The 18,083-nt window shown below is 31.1% G+C and overlaps 1 pseudogene; it reads left to right on the top strand.

The window, feature by feature from the left end:
- The first annotated feature begins 16,268 nt into the window (after positions 1–16,268).
- The window catches only part of LOC145270328 (uncharacterized), a 16,563-nt pseudogene continuing 14,748 nt past the window's right edge, over positions 16,269–18,083 (top strand).

Raw genomic sequence — 18,083 nt, 5'->3', positions numbered from 1 at the left:
CCCCCAAACTTACCGTGTGAAATAGAGAGTCATCCGCCATTTTTAACTTTCCAATACATCGGTAAACACAAATACGAAATCTGCATAAATTAAAATATATTTAAGCGTATTTTATGACTGGACAAGTTTATATGATTAACAAAAACAATTTTCAATTTAGCATTTTTATGACTTTGTGTTTTTAAACGTTTTTAACTTAGCTTCCCCAACCCCCTGAAAAATTTAGCTACAAACATTTATTAAAGTCCAACAATCCTATTCACTGGTGCCAGTTTTTTTTACATAAATTAAACATTGCCAATCGTACCTGCCTATATCATCTTTTAGTCGTGCCGACTTGCAGTGCAAAGGCAAATTTCATGACAGTGTTGTTGTTGTTGTCGACCGTTAACATATAATTAACGCAGAACGAATATATCTTAATTTTATTCGTTTATTTTTTCAATTTAGCATTTTTATGACTTGATTTTTAAACGTTTTTAACTTGGCTTTTTTTTCTTCATGAAAAATTTAGCTACAGACGTTTATTAAAGTCCAGCAACCATATTTAGTGGTGCCATTTTTACATAAATATAACATTGCCCATCGTGCCTGCCTATCTTATCTTTCTTTTCACTCTGTATATGTTACCATATATTCGCTAGGTTTATTTGTTATGTATTTGTTTTTTGAAAACGTTTTCGAATCTGTGTGTACAGTAATTCAAACCCAGAAATTTAAATGGCAAATGCGTAGTTTTCCACTCAAAATGGCTGCCGACTGTGAATGCCAATTATACGTTTGTTATTTTAAACCCGAGCCCCAAAAACATGAATTTATAGAAAGCAATTTACTATTAAAAATATTTTTATTTTCAATTTTAATGGGAAAATAAAAATCACTTCGTGTTATAAATTGATCTGTAATTGAACAAATATTAACAACCCTTTTACTCCTTATAAATTAAATTACAACTTTCGAGTACTTATACGAAATACGGACCGTGCTGAAATAATTGGGTTATTTAGAAACCCATACTTAACATAGGGAGCAATTTTTGTAGGAATTTTTGACACCTTTAACACGAAACTGCGAATAAAATATAAAAATCTCGTAATTTCTCTGTTAAAACTGGGTTGTTTATTTTCTTTAGTGATTATACTTCCAAAATAAACTATTAAAGTTGTTTTAAAAATAATAGAAATATTTTTTTTAAAACAGTAATGAATTTTCCGAACTCAATATTTTTCAATTTTTAAACTTTAAAAATCTATCAAAATTTTTCTATTGATTCTATTTTTACGATATTTTCAGGGTCAATGTGAAATTTTATGTTCTTTCCAATGAATCGAATATAATACTTTAGACAAACGTTTTTTTTTAATTCACGCCCCCCCCACTATTTTGAAATGTCTATTAAAAAGTAAATAATTTATGTGCCAAAGTTTTATATATCACAAACTGCAGATAAAAGATCAATAAATAATATATTCTAATTTAAAACAAAAAAAAGTATTGTTTTTTAGAAATTTACCTGTAAAGTCCGAAGTTTAAAACCTTTAAAAAAAAAAAATCACGTTGTTTTTTTTTTTTGTTTTTTTTAATGAACTCTTGGTCCTTGTTCCTTTAACTGAAAAAAAAATTAGGGCTTGAATTGCATTTTTCGAGGAGTTATAAGCTTAGAAAGATGGGGTGGAATTATTCACTATTTTCACGAAATTTCTGACACACCCAAGGGAGCGGTGGCTTAATAAAATCTATTCTGTAGTTTCATCTGTAATTTAATAAACAACAGATACCATAAAAATTGAATGTAACCTAGAAATAAGAAAAATTAATCTGAAAAAAAAAAAACGACTTCAACTAAGTGTTCTAATTATTATAATGATAAACAATTGTTTTAAGCAACAAAATCTATTTTTTCTCTGCCAGTAAATCGAATAATAATCGATAACAATCGTTTAACGCAATTCTACTGCAACAACACAACGTTGTGAACCACAAATCAAATGTTGTACATTCAAACCATTCAACATTACATACAAACTTGCATAGAAGGAAAGTTGAGTTTGTGTAATCCTTACGATGAGGGGCAAATACCCAAGAAATATACTTAGAATTTTTAGGGTGCCTTCATACATACATACAATACATTTACGAGTATACCTTATAGAGTGTTTAAAAAAAAACTAAAACTGTTTAAGCTGAAAAAAAAATTGTTGATAAAATGGTGATTAGCAGATGAGCCAACAAACAAAAAAGTTTGGTACTCATGCAGAGAGTGATCCGTGCTGAAATAACAACGTTGTTAATTAAAAAGGGATTCTTAACATGGGGGAGCGGAGGGTGTTTTGTACCTATTTTGTACTTCAACCTTAAATTGAATAAAAAAATATATAATAAAACTTTAATTAAACGTGGAAATACTATTTAAAAAAACATAGCGCGGATCACTCTCCGCATTAGCACCAAACGTTTTTAAAAATTCAAACAAAGAAACAAAAAATATTACCAAAGGCAAGATAAGTTACTCTTTTATGTATCTGGATAAGCTTTGAATTTTTAACGTATTATGAAGTTTTATTCCGTTCGCAAAAAAAAAAAAAAAATAAATAAATAATTGCCGAGTTGCAGGGTTTAAAAAAATAGGACCAACAAGAAGTGTCATCACTAGCTTAAAACTCTACGAATAAACTAAATACTGAAAGACATTGATCCAATAAGTCTCACCATGACATTAATTGGATAAACTGCTATCAGTATATTGCTTTCTTGTCATGATTAAAGCGATTATCGAGACTTCCCAGTTAAATGATTGCATGTCGGCCATCTTCACGTCCTAACTAACAAATCGGCACTACTTGTGTTTCAGATTAAATAGACGCTTTAAAATATGCACACAATCTTATTCAGGTAGGTAACAGAATAATTTATCGTGCCTTTGGTAACATTAATTTGTCATATATTTGAATTTTTGTTGCATTTTTCGTTTGTGGCTTTTTCTATTAAATTCTCAAATATAATTTTACAAATGTTATAGATAAGGATTTTTTTAGTGTTATTTAAATCGAATAAAAATATTTTTACAGGAATATGCTATATAGGGTACCTGTTTTTATTTATATTAAAACATTGAGGAATATGCTATATGGGGTACCTGTTTCATTTATATTAAAACATTGAGGAATATGTTATATGGGGTACGTGTTCTGTTATTTATATTAAAATAGACACCACCAAAAATGGCCGAAAAATCAAGTTGTTGTTGTTTTTTAAAACGAAATTACATTTATTAAAATCCATTATTTCTGAGTAACTTTTTTTCCAGAAAGATAAAACCCTGAATTTTATCATATAGAAACAGAATAATGTAAAACTTTTTCTATTTTTAATTAAATTTTAAATGTTTAATTTTCCCAAAAAGTTAACAATTGACATTTTTTTTTGTCTTGCACAAAAAAATGTACATAAATATTTAAAAAAAAGAAAAGAAAAAAAGGCTTTTTAAATAATTAATTTATTTATTTGTTGTCTAACTAAGATTTAGGGTGATTTTCTCTGAGAATATGCAAAAATATTATAAGTATTTGGATTTAAAATAATTCCACTTATTCATATAGGCAACCAGTTACTTCGCGTCGATCTAGACAATGGTTACGTTTGTGCTTAATAAAAAGTAAACTATGGAAAACCAAACAGACAAAAAAAACTTATTTTTCAGTGACGAAAATTTCAATGTTTTATTAACGCTGAGGCTGGCCACTACCAGATGGGTGACCATTTGTATGAGTTTGTTTTTTAATGTGTATGTGTGTGGGGGCCAGGCTCCCCAAAATGGGGGGGATTTAAAGCAGAATAAAAAAATTATTTCAGCGCGTTTGGTCCACCGTAGTCGAAAGGCGGCAAACGTTTCCAAACTGGATCGAACGAAAAAATTATGCTATTTTTAACACAAAGGCCACAATATTTATCGATTTTTTTGGTATCGTTTCTTCAAAGCATGCCCTGTTTTATAATGGTCATGCATTATTCGGCTCGCTAAAAAATGTTAATTTATTAATCAAAGATTTAAAAATTACTTGTTTCATATAAATATTAAAAATTATTTTTTTTGTTTTGCTTAACTTAAATTATTTATTTTACTTAACATATTCACCGAATTGCACATGGATATATATATATATATGTATATATATATATATATATATATATATATATATATATATATATATATATATATATATATATATATAAAGGTTATGAAAAATAAGTACACTGTTAGAAAGTTCATTCTTCTCTTAATAATCGCTGAAAATTTCGTATTGATTGGATAATTACCGGATTTTTGATATATTTTTAAAAAGTACTTACTCCCCCCCAGTTTTGACAGTGCCTATATTAATACATTAAGGAATATGCTATATGGGGTACCTGTTTTATTTATATTAAAACATTGAGGAATATGTTATATGGGGTATCTGTTCTGTTATTTATATTAAAACATTAACGAATATGCTATATGGGCTACGGTTTTTTATTTAAATTAAAACATTAAAATTTAATATACAATCATTTTTATTATGTAAATTAAAGAAAACCATTTGTCCAGGAATATTCTATATGGGGTTCACGTTCTTTTATTTATATTAAAACATTAACGAATATGCTATATGAGGTACAGATTCTTTTCTTTATATTAAAACATTTTTTAAAATATGCTATAAGGGATATATAAATTAATAAAATAAAATTTTACAGGACCATTACGAAAAAAGCCCCTTAAATCCGTATTAATAAATACCAGATAATTCTAAGAAAAATGAATTCCTTAAACTACCGATATTATTATTATTATTGAATTAAGCACTGTTTATTTAATATTGTTATACAAAAAATAAAATTACAAAAATGTTTCTACTTAAAAAAAAAACGTTTTTAGATTATATGTTTCACGTAATTTTTATATGTAAGGTTCTAATGTTCTCCTTGCTTTAATGAACTTGAAACTTTAAGTGTAACATAATTTTTAAATAATCTTTAAAATATTTTTTTCTTTTTATTTAAAAAGGGAATACAGAAAAATAATTAAATTGTAAATGATCTGAAGAACTGTAAGCACTTGTGTCCCCTCGACGTAAATTCTCCCGACAAACCCGACAAGCAGCTAAATCTCACCCCTTCACAATAGATATCCCAAGATGTAAGAGAGCCTTCTACTTCAGTAGTTTCTTCCCCAGGGTCCCTGCTTTCCCAAATGTACTGACATGCAGAAGTTCAAGTGCAACGCAAACTGACATCTTGCTGCCCAACTCCCTACGCAGTACTCCTGATGCCCATGTCCCTGATTGTAGCCCCTTACAACAAAGTTGCAATATGCCTTGTTTTGGGTGAAAATGTAATAAAAACATTTTTTTTTAAAATTAAGAAATGGTAAAAATTATACAAACCTTCACGATAGGAATGTACAAATGTACAGCTGGAGGAAAAAGAAAAACAGTACTCCTTACCTCGATCCAACAAGCTTACCTCATTTTCAGACAAGCATTTAACTTGCTGACATTTTCGGCTTCTGTAGAATCCTCGTCCAGACGGCTTCCTTTTTATTTTCTTAAGCGAAGCTAGAATCTCCCTCTTTGCGGGGGGGGGGGGCTAATTAATCTGTTTTCGTACAGTCAAGATGTTTTTTTTATTTCATTAAAATTCGTGGGAATTTACCTTACCAATTCTCTTTGAAATAGACCCAGAAACTAATATTTATCATTTAAAGGACTTTTACAATGAATTTATTTAACTTCAAAATTTATTTCAATTTGCGAATGTCGCCGTGACCATATTTTTCATTATAATCAACAGTATTCCAAATAATCGTCATATTAAAAGAACAGCAACCCTAACGGCCTCTTTACTGCTATCTAACATTAAACAAAACATACGGTAAAAACTGGATTTAATTTTAAATTCAACTAATAAATAGTATTTTGAACACACGCAAGAAAAACATTAAAATAGGCACCGCCAAAAATGGTCGCAAAATCAAGTTCCATTGTTTTTTAAAACGAAATTACATTTATTAAATTCCATTATTTCTGAGTAACTTTTTTTTTTCAGAAAGATAAAACCCTGAATTTTATCATATAGAAAACAGAATAACGTAAAACTTTTTCTACTATTTTTAATTAAATTTTAAATGTTAAATTTTCCCGAAAAGTTAACAATTGACATTTTTTTGTCTTGCACAAAAAACGTACATAAATATTGAAAAAAAAAAGGTTTTTGAAATAATTAATTTATTTATTGTCTAACTAAGATTTAGAATGATTTTCTATGAGAATATGCAAAAATATTATAATATAAGTACCTGGATTTCAAATAATTCCACTTATTCATATAGGTAACCGGTTATTTCGCGCCGATCTAGAGTCTAGATCGACACTGTTTACGTTTGTGTTTGATAAGAAGCAAACTATGGAAGACCAAACAGGCCAAAATAATTTATTTTTCAGTGACGAAAATTTCAATGTATTATTAAGCTGAGGCTGGCCAGTACAAGATGAGTCACCATTTGTATGAGTTTGGTTTTTAATGTGTATGTGTGTGGGGGTCAGGCTCCCCAAAATGGGGGGGGGGGCAATTTAAAGCAGAATAAAAAAAATATTATTTCAGCGCGTTTGGTCCACCGTAGTCGAAAGGCGGCAAACGTTTTCAAACGGGATCGAAAAAAATGATGCTATTTTTAACACAAAGGGCACAATATATATCGATTTTTTTTTGTATCGATTCTTCAAAGCATGCCCTGTTTAATAATGGTCATGCATTATTCGGCTCGCTAAAAAAAAATTGTTAATTTATTTATCAAATATTTTAAAATGGCTTTTTTCGTATAAATATTAAAAAAAAATTTTTTTTTGTTTTGCTTAACTTAAATTAATTATTTTACTTAACATATTCACCGAATTTCACACTTCAAAACTCAAAAGCGGGATAATTAAACACAATCGAAGTTCTGATATTCAGACGTCAGAATAAGGTATGCAAACATTTTTTTTAAATCTATAATTCTGTCCCTTACAACAACACAATATGTTGAGTTCAGTTTCAGATGATTATTTTAAGCATATTTGTTCCCACATCAAAACAAGGGGGGGTTTTGTAAGCAAAGAAATATATATATATATAAATATCGTTTATGAAAAATAAGTATACTGTTATAAAGATCATTCTTTTCTTAATAATCGCTGAAAATTTCGTATTGATCGGATAATTACCTGATTTTTGGTAGATTTTTAAAAAGACGGTCCGTCAAAAAGTACTGACCTGCCCCTCCCCCCCAGTTTTGGCGGTGCCTAATTTTTACACAAGGGACAAAATAATGATTACACCGTGTTATTACGATGACCTTAAGTTCTTTGTTCTTTAGCAGTTGATTTTTTCCTTTAAGTAATTTTACGTTTAAATCGTGTTTTTCAACTTTTAATTTTATTTTTTTTATATTTTCATATATTTTATTTCTAAATGAATTGGACACACAGAACAAAAGTTGTATCAAGTTACTAAAGAAATCAGAACAAACAAATTTTCTGTTTTGAACACAAAAGATAAGACGGCACTTTTCTCGTATCTAATTTCCTGAATGAAAGGTAAGTTTCTTTTTTTTAATGTTTAAAAATATCATTTAACAACTTACAAATAATTTTAAATATTGAAATAAGTTTATTTTTTATTGCAATCCAATATGAATGGTAAGTTATTTTTACGCTTTTAAAAATTCGCTTTGAATAACTTTTAAAAATAATCTGAAACAGAAAAGCAGTTTTTTTTTTGCACCTCAGATATATTGATTCTTAAAAAAAAATCTTTAACATTAAAAAAAAATTTATTTTTATTGCAATCTAATAAAAATATTGACTCCGCCGTACTTTATAACAAACTTGAATAAAAATATATGAATTGCTGATTAAAAAAAAAATCCGGTAAATATGAAGAATTATTTCACCCTCGAAAATTCCTTTAAAATTACCAGTCTTATAAGTTTTCGGGATCGCTGAAAACGAAATTAACGTTTAAAATTACGGCAAACGAGTAGTTTCCAAGATATAAAAAATGTTAGTTTTAAAAAAAAAGTAGGGTATCACTTTTCTGTAATAATTTAACGTAAAATGAGCACCCACTTTGTGGCCATGATTTTTTTTCGGGGGATGACGGGAAGACTTTCTTTCCACTCTCGGAAAATCCTTTAAAATTACCACTAACTTTTAAAATTCCAGGAAACAAGTAGTTTCCAAGATATGAAGAAATGCAGTCACTTTATGGTCACCGTTTGTTTTTTGTTTTTTTAATGGAGTAGGAGACTGCCGGTTTGTTTTTCGTTCTTTTTTATATACATTTATCAGGAGGCGGTTGAAGGGCGGGTGTGTTGTGGCTCTGCCGCCTCTCACCAAATGCAAACAGAATTTTTGTAAAATATTAAACAGTTCCTCTGCTCGGTTAATATCGACGTGTTACTTACGTTAAAACGGTTTTAATTAACTGCATAGAGTAATTCTTCGTATTGACCAATACTCCTTTAAAATATAGTATTCAATCTGACTATTAGATCTTTTTGTCAAAAATGTGTTTATTTAAGTAAAACTTACGTGATTTGTAGTAAAATAATAATGTTTACCATAAACAAAATAATTTAACTCTAAGTTGCTTTAAACTGTTTTTTCGATATTGGTGCTAGTATGATATGTTTTTTATTCAATTGTAAGGTTAAAGTATAAAATAGGTACAAAACACCCTCCCCCTCCCCATGCTAAGAATGGCTTTTTAAATAATAACGTTATTATTTCAGCACGGATTAATAAGTGCACTAGTACCATTTTATTCAATATTTAAGGTTATAGAATAGGCAACACTTTCTTTAATAAAGTTTACATAAAAATGAGCACCCATTTATTGACAATCACCAATCAACTAAAATTTAATGTAAAAAAAATAATTGGTAAATGTTTACAATCGAAGCCACCATAGTTTTAATCCTAAAAAAAAAAATAAAAATCTACTTTTTTGCAATTGCGTCTGAAAAGCCATAAAAAATATCACGGAAAATAGAATTAAAAAAAAAACAAATTATAAATATTTAAGACTTTGTTATATAAATTTAACATGAATTAAACACCTACTTCCTGCTCACATTTCAATCAGCTAGACATGTAATCGTTTGCAGTGTCAAATTTTTGTGGTTGTGAAAGGGAGAGGAAAATCCTTGTATCGATTTTTGTTTTTTATTTTACGAAGGTAGGATTAGAACCCACATGTTTTTGACTATTCTCTACACTAGCCCACTCAGATATCCCTGCTTGTCTCGCTTCCCTACCCCACTCAGATATCCATGCTAGTTTCGCTGAATAACCCACTCAGATATCCCTATTAGTCCAGCTGACTAATCCACTCAGGTATCCCCGCTAGTCTCACTTCTTATCACACTCAGTTGAAAAATACCACATAATTCTAATAAAAAATGGAATCTTATCAGCATTGGGATGACATTGTAAGTTCCATCATTTTCATTCCTGTTTTCTAGAACTCAACTGCCGCCATCTTGACTGCTAGCCTTATAGTCTCTCATTCCAGTGTCTAGTCTCATTGATATGCAAATCACATTAAACCGCATTCCCCCTGATCCTTTAAGTTCACCTCACAAACCTATAACCAGGCTAGTTTCACTTCCTAGCCAATAAAATATCCATAACGGATCCATACAATTTAAACATTTTTCGATATTTTCATTTTTTTAATGTCTTGGTTAAACTGTACAACTACCGAATCTCTGATTAAAAAATAAAAAAAATCTTCCGGTAAATATGAAGAATTACTCCACCCTCGAAAATTCATTTAAAATTACCACTCATATAGGTTTTCGGGGTCACTGAAAACGAAATTAATGTTTAAAATGATGGCAAACGAGTAGATTCCAAGATATAAAGAAATGTTAGTTTTAAAAATGTAGGGGATCACTTTTCTATATTAATCTAATGTAAGATGAGCACCCACTTTGTGGCCATGAGTGTTTTTTTGGGGGGGGAGGGGGCTTTCTTTCCACTCTCGGAAAATCCTTTAAAATTACCACTAACTTTAAAAATTCCAGGAAACAAGTAGTTTCTAAGATGTAAAGAAATGCACTTACTTCATGGTCACCTTTTTATTTTTTTATGGGGGGAGACTGCCGGTTTGTTTTTCGTTCTTTTTTGGAGGGAGATATTCAATTATAGAACTTGTATAATTTTTTAACAAGTGCTTATGCAGTTTAATTAACTGTTTGGAGCAGCAGAACTGTTTAAAATTTTACAAAAATTCTGTTTACATTTTGTGGGAGGCGGTGGAGGGGCGGGGATGTTGTGGCGGCCATGCCCCCTCCCTTCACCACCTCCCACCAAATGTAAACAGAATTTTTGTAAAATATTAAACAGTTCTTCTGCTCAGTTAATGTCGGTGTGTTACTTATGTTAAAACGGTTTATACAACTGCATAAGCACCTATTAAAAAAATATACAGGTTCTATAATTGAATATCCCCCTCCAATTGCATCTGAAAAGTCATTAAAAAATATCCCGAAAAATAGAAAAAAAAACAAATTATAAATATTTAAGACTTTGTTATATAAATTTAACATAAATAAAGCACCTACTTCCTGTCCAAATTTCAGTCAAAGAGACATGTAATCGTTCACAGTTTCAAAGTGTTATGACAGGAAAAGGGAGAGGGAATTCCTTGTATCGATTTTTGTTTTGATTTTACGAAGGTAGGATTAAAACCCACATGTTTTTAACTATTCTCTACTTTCACCTAACAATTTACTTGTCAGAAAAAGTGATGCACGACATTTATTTGCGACTGTCTGGAAGAGCTTAAGCAAAGAAAATGTATGTTGGAATGTTGATTCTTTTTATACTTGAGGTAGCCATTACGTCCGACTCATTTGATTGGATAATTTGGGTATAAAAAGTCACATGATCAGACTTGCTTCCCTAGCCCACTCAGATATCCCTGCTTGTCTTGCTTCCCTAGCCCACTCAGACATCCATGCTAGTTTTGCTGAATAACCCACTCAGATATCTCTATTGTCCAACTTACTAACCCACTCAGATATCTCCGCTAGTCTTACTTCTTATCACACTCAGTTGAAAAATACCACATAATTCTAATAAAAAATGAAATCTTATCAGCATTGGGATGACATTGTGAGTTCCATCATTTTCATTCCTGTTTTCTAGAACTCAACTGCTGCCATTTTGACTTCTGGCCTTATAGTCTCTCATTCCAGTGTCTAGTCTAATTGATATGCAAATCACATTAAACCACATTCCTCCCTGATCCTTTAAGTTCACCTCACAAACCTACAACCAGGCTAGTTTCGCTTCCTAGCCATTAAAATATCCCTGCTAGTCCCACTTCCTCGCCCAATCACATATGCCTGCTTGTCTCACTTCCTAACTCATTCAGATATGTTGCTAGTAACGCTTCCCAGCCCATTCAGATATCCCTGCTTTTTTGGATTCCAAGTCCACACAAATATCCCTGCTATTCGTGCTTCCTAGCCCATGATACTAGGCTAGACACAGCTAGATACGTGACTCCTCCTCCTTAATACGACAAAACTGAATCACATTTCCAAAATTCTTCATTTTGAAACAAATTTTTAATTACTTCATTTAAGAGCGATAACCTTTTTAGCAAATGCAACAAAATTTCTTTTTAACTTTCTCATTTAAAAACTACTTTTTCCGTACAAGTCAACTGAATTGCATTGAAAGTTATTTTAACAGCAACCGAATTTAAAATATGACCGAATTTCAGCATCACACACTCGAATTGCCATTATAAGTTCTATAGAATGTTTAATTTCCAAATGTTGACTTGCATGTGCAAATAAAAAATTCTCTATAGTCTGACAAATAATCACAAGTCCGAGCTTTGAATGCATTTTTAACTTAAGAGCATCAGTTTTTTTTCCAAAGTCCAGCTTTTGAATACGTATATAAAATCCACAGCATAAGAAATTTTTACTTTGACTTTTAAATGTGCATTTAACATTAAACCGAATAATTTTTTTAAATACGTTTGTTGTATGATGACAACAAAAAATCCAATGAATTTTTACCTGTACTTTAAAATTTGTATTTAACATTCAACCGAATAATTTTTTAAATACATTGTATGATGACAATAAAATATCCAACAAATTTTCACTTTGACTTTTAAATGTGCATTTAACATTCAACCGAATAATTTTTTAAATACGTTTGTTGTATGATGACAATAAACAATCCAACGATTTTTCACTTTGAATTTTAAATTCTTTATTAATTTGTTAGATGAAAGTACAGAAAAGTTAACATGAAGACTAATCCCCAACAACGTTTGTTTATTAATTTTTTAGGTGAAAGTACAGAATAGTTAACAACATGTAGACTCTAATCTCCCAAAACATAAAAAACGTATCTTTTGTTTATTAATTTGTTAGGTGAAAGTACAGAATAGTTATCAACATGTAGACTCTAATCTCCCAACAACGTAACAAACGTTTTGTTTATAAAAAATTATTGTAAAAAGCTGCAACCGATATGCTACTCTTATACCACTATCCGCCGGTCACTGAGGTGTATGACCGACAGACGTGTTATATTAAATGTCTTAAAGTTTTATCGGGAAGACGTAAAGATGGGCCAGTCATTAGGGTCTTTGTATCAAGAAAATCATACCTGATATGTTGAATGTGCTTTGTTGCTCCTCCTTCTCCCAGGAAACGTCTTGACCTCTTCACCCTTGGTGACGTTCTGACTGGAATTTTTCTTCATTTTCCAGACCGCTTCATTGTTTCAATGAAAGCATTTATGAAGGCATTTATGGCAGACACAAGAAAAACGACACGCAACACAATTGTAATATATATAAAGCATAACTATTTTATTTTAAAAAATATATTTTACAAAAACTTTTACAATTTAAAACTAACCTAACTAGTATTAAAGGAGGCGGTGCTCCCCCCCCATTTATGGAGAGACAGAATATGCATCTTTACTTCATGGAGGCCGTGCAGGAAAGAGACAGAAAGATAGCAAGGGAATTATGGGAAGGGATTTCTTTGTATCTATATACATATCAATATCTCTCTCTCTATATATATGTATATCAATATATATATGTATATCAATATCCATCTATCTATATATATATATATCAATGTTTCTTATGTTTTCACTATGATGGATATCATATACAATTCTATGTGTAACTGTTTCTAAAGTATATGTTAAAAAACACCTGTATCGACTTTTTCTGTGTCAAATTATAAAACATGCGAATATTTTCTTCTGTGTATCATATTAAGGTTGGAGTAAACAAGATTTGATAAAAAAAACTATATAAACGATGATACTAAAATATTGAATTTCATTTATTTCTTTTATTTACAGATGTTCCTGTTTGATGATTGTTATAGAAAATTATTGATATGAACGACAACACATACATGTATGCAAATATGTATATATATCATTATATATTATTACATTTTCATGGATCAGTATGTTTTACTCTAGAAAATTAATGATGTAAAAGACAACACATATATGTATGCGAATACTACTATTCAAAATAATTATTGGAAATAGTGTAGAAAATCACACACACCTTTAAGATAATATTCACATATGCGGTATATGTGCTTAATGTTCAAATAATGAAAAGATATAAACAGGAGATTAACAAATCACAGAAAAGTATGAGGCTTTTGGAAAGACAATATTGTACAATATTCGATTCCATTAAATAGCTAGGCAAAAAAATATTGTATTCTTGCGAAGGAGAATATTTTCGAAATAATGCTAAAGTGAAATTCTGTAATATTCATAACAAAATACATAATATTGAACCGGGATAAAGTTTAGTAAAACATGCAAGTACACAGTGAGGAAAGGCCACATTCTTGTGAAGTGTGTGGATATTCTTGTTCTAGAAAATCAGATTTAGTGATGCATATGAGAACTCACACTGGCGAAAAACGACATTCTTGTGAAGTTTGTGGATATTCTTGTTCTAGAAAATCATATTTAGTGATACATATGAGAACTCACACTGGCGAAACACCACATTCTTGTGAAGTGTGTGGGTATTCTTGTTCTAGAAAATCATATTTAGTGATACATATGAGAACTCACACTGGCGAAACACCACATTCTTGTGAAGTGTGTGGGTATTCTTGTTCTAGAAAATCATATTTAGTGATACATATGAGAACTCACACTGGCGAAACACCACATTCTTGTGAAGTGTGTGGGTATTCTTGTTCTCAAAAATATTCTTTAGTGAAACATATGAGAACTCACACTGGGCAACAGCCACATTCTTGTGAAGTGTGTGGATATTCTTGTTCCAGAAAATCACATTTAGTGACACATATAAGAACTCACACTGGTGAAAAGCCACATTCTTGTGAAGTGTGTGGATATTCTTGTTCTCAAAAATCAGCATTAGTGACACATATGGGAACTCACACAGGGGAAAAAATACATTCTTGTGAAGTGTGTGGCTATGCTTTTTCTATAAAATCATATTTAGTTGGACATATGAGAACTCACACTGGCGAAAAACCACATTCTTGTGAAGTGTGTGGCTATTCTTGTTCTAGAAAATCACATTTAGTGAGACATATGAGAACTCACACTGGGGAAAAGCCACATTCTTGTGAAGTGTGTGGATATGCTTGTTCTCAAAAATCACATTTAGTGACACACATGAGAACTCACACTGGAGAAAAGCCACATTCTTGTGAAGTGTGTGGATATTCTTGTTCTCAAAAATCACATTTAGTGACACATATGAGAAATCACAATGGGGAGAGATCTTGAATGCCTACTGGAGAGAACTTAAATGCCTACTGGAGAGAACTTGAATGCCTACTAGACACTATCCTCGAGTGTCTAAGGTCTCTCTGTACAGGGGTTTGTCAGAACAATCTTGCATGAGGATGCTTTTTCCATAGAAGTAAACTCTAACCAAATATTCAAAATCACATTTCGTATTCGCAGCCCAAATAAGATCTCCTCACTGTGGCCACTCCACAGCTTTTCCGAGGAACGGTGCACCTTCTCCAAGTTATATTGCCTCAAGTAATAGCACGAAGCTGGATACTCCACCAGACTAGATAAGTTCTTGTCCTGGAATCCAGTAAGACCAAGAGACCAACATGAAAGATATACTACAACGTATAAAAATGGTTAATTTGGGAAAATAAAATTATGTTCTCAATTCTTTACTAACTCAGTGCTTGAGAGATAAAGAACTTAAATGGAACACATATATGTATGCGAATATGTATATATATATATATATATATATCATTATATATTATTACATTTTCATAGATCAGTATGTTTTACTATAGAAAATTATTGATATAAAAGACAACACATATATGTATGTTAATATGTATATATATATTATTATATATTATTACATTTTCATTGATCAGTATGTTTTACTATAGAAAATTATTGATATAAAAGACAACACATATATGTATGCGAATACTACTATTCAAAATAATTATTGGAAATAGTGTAGAAAATCACACACACCTTGAAGATAATATTCACATGTGCAGTATATGTGCTTAATGTTCAAACAAATGAAAAGCTATAAACAAGATAATCACAAATCACAGAAAAGTATGAGGCTTTTGGAAAGACAATATTGTACAATATTCGATTACAGTAAATAGCTAGGTTAAAAAAATATTGTATTCTTGTGAAGGAGAATATTTTCGAAATAATGGTAAAGTGAAATTCTGTAATATTCATAACAGAATACATAATATTGAACCAGGATAAAGTTTAGTCAAACATGCCAGTACACAGTGAGAAAAGGTCACATTCTTGTGAAGTGTGCATATTCTTTTCCTGAAAAATATTCTTTAATAAGACATATGAGAACTCACACTCGGGAGAAACCACATTCTTGTGAAGTGTGTGGCTATGCTTGTTCTATAAAATCATATTTAGTGGCACATATGAGGACACACACTGGGGAAAAGTCATATTCTTGTGAAGTGTGTGGATATGGTTTTTCTAGAAAATCAGATTTAGTGATACATATGAGAACTCACACTGGCGAAAAACCACATTCTTGTGAAGTGTGTGGATATTCTTGTTCTGTAAAATATTCTTTAGTGAGACATATGAGAACTCACACTGGAGAAAACAAAAGAGAAAAGCCACATTCTTGTGGTGTGTGGATATTCTTGCTCTATAAAATCAAAGTTACTGACACATATGAGAACTCACACTGGGGAAAAGCCACATTCTTGTGAAGTGTGTGGATATGCTTTTTCTAGAAAATCAGAATTAGTGAGACATATGAGAATTCACACTGGAAAAAACAAAAGAGAAAAGCCACATTCTTGTGAAGTGTGTGGATATTCTTGCTCTATAAAATCAAAGTTACTGACACATATGAGAACTCACACTGGGGAAAAGCCACATTCTTGTGAAGTGTGTGGATATGCTTTTTCTTGAAACTCAGAATTAGTGAGACATATGAGAACTCACACTGGGGAAAAGCCACATTCTTGTGAAGTTTGTGGATATGCTTGTTCTAGAAAATCACATTTAGTGAGACATATGAGAACTCACACTGGAGAAAAACCACATTCTTGTGAAGTGTGTGGATATGCTTGTTCTATAAAATCAGCATTAGTGACACATATGAGAACTCACACTGGAGAAAAGCCACATTCTTGTGAAGTGTGTGGATATTCTTGTTCTCAAAAATCACATTTAGTGACACATATGACAAATCACACTGGGGAAAAGCCACATTCTTGTGAAATGTGTGGATATGCTTGTTCTATAAAATCAGCATTAGTGACACATAAGAATTCACACCGGGGAAAAACCATATTCTTGTGAAGTGTGTGGATATGCTTGTTCTAGAAAATCAGATTTAGTGACACATATAGGAATTCACACCGGGGAAAAAACCACATTCTTGTGAAGTGTGTCGATATTCTTGCTTTAAAAAAAAACAATGTTATTTATGCATATGAGAACTCGCAGTACAGGACCGTAAAAATGATCTTAAAATAACATGATCTCTGAAAGAAATAAACATTATACCGGTTGTGATAGGAGCAACTGGCTTAATAAAAAAAGAATCTTCAGAAATACTTAGAAGCAATCCTTGGAAGACCAAGCTGTAACGAAATACAAATAGCAGCCATAAAGGGAACAGCATCTATTCTTAAAAGAGCCCTCGGATATAAGTTTAAAACAGCAGAGAATCAAGTGTTAGCTCGAGGAGGGAGCCCCTTGATCTCTTAAAATTTACTGAAGTAACATAAATAAAAGAGAAAATCCACATTCTTTTGAAGTGTGTGGATATTTTTGTAACAAATATGAGAACTGGCTGATGTCTGGATATTCTTGTTCTGAAATATGCAAGTTAGTGAAACATATGAGAACTTACACTGAGTAAAAAACCATTGTCATCTAAAGTGTATGACTATTTTAGTTCTGCACAATTCACATTTAGTGACACGTATGAGCACTTACACTGGAGACATAATTGGCCAAACATTTTGGACAAAATTGTCTTACAAATAAGACAGAATCTCTGCTACAAAAATTGCTCCAAAATGGCAAAAAATATATCATAAACTTTCATTGCATGCATCTTAAAGGGTGGGCCAACAGATACCAGAAACGACAGTTTGAAGTAAGTTTATTGTGTTACCATTAGTCGTTCTAGTTCACCCCCACCCTGCTATGGCCGGGATTTAATTTGTCACACATGGAGGCACTCACAAGTAAATGAGAACCACATTTCACTTCCTATTCCTTCGACCTCTTTTGCTCCGGACAGCCATGGGATGAGCACATATTTTCTGCTCCGCGGTAAACGATGGGAGCACCCCCATCACTGCCAACACTCGTTAGGATTATCTACGTAGTTCACTGTAATCATTTTAATAGTTTACGTAATAATTGCTCTTAATCCTTTTTGTAAAATATAGTAACATATTTGTGTATAGAAATAAAAAAGTAAGTATTTCTCATACATATTAA

Source organism: Euprymna scolopes, chromosome 46, assembly GCF_053919585.1.
Source record: "Euprymna scolopes isolate OS-2025 chromosome 46, ASM5391958v1, whole genome shotgun sequence".
Lineage (NCBI taxonomy): Eukaryota > Metazoa > Mollusca > Cephalopoda > Sepiida > Sepiolidae > Euprymna > Euprymna scolopes.
This window is presented reverse-complemented; position numbering and strand designations above follow the sequence as displayed.